General features: G+C 35.2%; 1 pseudogene; it reads left to right on the top strand.

Annotated features, from left to right (window-relative positions):
• Positions 1-1,560: 1,560 nt before the first annotated feature.
• On the top strand, positions 1,561-1,640 carry LOC116467760 (small nucleolar RNA U3; annotated as a pseudogene).
• Positions 1,641-2,214: the final 574 nt, after the last annotated feature.

The raw sequence follows: 2,214 nt of genomic DNA, 5'->3' as shown, positions 1-2,214 counted from the left end.
AAAACATATACAAGACAATACAGGAGAAAATTTTGTGACCATAAATTAGGCTATAAGCTCTAACATATGACATCAAAAGCATGTTCCATCAAAAGTGATAAATTTGAAATTGTCAAAATAAATATTATTCAAAAGACTCCATTAAGAAAATGAAAAGGCAGGCCACATTGGGGAAAAGTATTTTCATATATCTGATAAAGAACTTAATCAGAATGTATAAAGAATTCCATAACACTAGAACTATGAAAACAACTCAGTTTTAAAATAGGAAAAATTTAAATAGATATTTTACCAAAAAAAATCAATAGCTAATAAACACGTTAAAACATTCAACATTTTTAGAGAAATGCAAGTTAAAACTCCAATGAGATATCACTATATGCCACTAAATGGCTATAATTAGAGACGAGCAATAATGTGTTTTCAAGGATGTAGAGAAGTCAGGACCATCACATATTATTGGTGAGAATATAAAATGGTATAGTTGCTTTGGGAAACATTTTGGCAAGTTCTTAAATGTTAAAGATAAATTTACTATTTGACACAACAGTTACACTATTAGGAATTTACTCAAAAGTAAAAAAACATACTCACGCAGGTGTGTGCACAGTATTCATGACAGCATTTTTATATCCAAAAACTGGAAAAAATCCAGATGCCAAATAAAAATTGAATGAATGGATAAACAACTGTGGTATATCCATATAAGGAGATACTTTTCAGCAATACAAAGTAACAACTGATGCCTCCAGCTTTGTTCTTTTGCTTAGGATTGTCCAAAGCTCCTTTTTGGCATCATACTACCTGACTTTAAACTGCACTATAAGACTACAGTAACCAAAACAGCATGGTACTGGTACAAAAACAGGCAAATAGACCAAAGAAACAGAATAAAGAACTCAGAAACAAAACCACACATCTACAACCATCTGATTTTCTACAAACCTGACAAAACAAGCAATGGGGAAAGGATTCCCTACTTAACAAATGGTGCTGGGAGAACTGGCTATCCATATGCAGAAAATGGAAACTGAACCCCTTCCCTCCACCTATACAAAAAATTAACTCAAGATGTATTAAAGACTTAAATGTAAAGCCCCAAACTATAGCAACCCTAGAAGAAAATCTAGGCAATACCATTCAGGATATAAGCATGGGCAAAGATTTTATGGTGAAATTTCCAAAAGCAATTGCAGCAAAAGAAAACATTGACAAATGGGATCTAATTAAACTAAAAAGCTTCTTCACAGCACAAGAAACTGTCGTCAGAGTGAATGGACAACCTAAAGAATGGGAGAAAAATTTTGCAATCTGTATGACAAAGGTGTAACCTCCAGAATCTACAAGGAACTTAAGCAAATTTACAAGAAAGAAACAACCCCATTAAAAAGTGGGGAAAAGACATGAACAGACAGTTTTCAAGAAAAGACATACATATGGCCAACGAACATATGAAAAAAAGGCTCAACACCACTGATTATTACAGCAAGGCAAATCAAAACCACAATGAGATACCATTTCGTGCCAGTCAGAATGGCGATTATTAAAATGTCAGGAGACAAGACTATACTTTCAGGGATCATTTTTGTAGTTTGTTACTAGTGAAGTTTCTCTGAACGTGTAGAGCACCAGAACACATGGACACAGGGAGGGGAATATCACACACTGGGGCCTGTAGGGGGGTGGGGTGCTAAGGGAGGAATAGCATTAGGACAAATACCTAATGTAGGTGACGGGTTGATGGGTGCAGCAAACCACCATGGCACGTGTATACCCATGTAACAAAACTGCATATTCTGCATGTGTACCCCAGAACTTAAAGTATAATAAAAAATAAAAATAAAAAAATTAAGAGCATGCTTACAAAATTAAGACAATTTCATAAAGGCCCTCCGTCATCATTTTAGTTGATAGAATTCTTTACAGTTTCTTTCCTCAAAACATATCATCAAGTATGATATGGCAGGTACTCTTTTAAAAAAGGGAGGGAGAAGGGAAAACAGGAGAGGAGGAAATAAGATTTTAAAAAGTGGAGCTGGGAGGAGAATAGAGGGGAAGAAAGAAGGATGAGAGAAGAGGACAGAAAGGGAAACAGGAAGAGGAAGAGGGTCTAAGGGGGAAAAGAAGTAAAAAGCATGCCTATGAATGGTTAGCCCTGTCTTACTATACAGTATTAAAAAGTTGAAGTATTGCTTCTTGGCCTTTGGCTAAGAT

Source organism: Hylobates moloch, unplaced genomic scaffold (assembly GCF_009828535.3).
Source record: "Hylobates moloch isolate HMO894 unplaced genomic scaffold, HMol_V3 SCAFFOLD_4, whole genome shotgun sequence".
NCBI classification, from domain to species: Eukaryota; Metazoa; Chordata; class Mammalia; order Primates; family Hylobatidae; genus Hylobates; species Hylobates moloch.
This window is presented reverse-complemented; position numbering and strand designations above follow the sequence as displayed.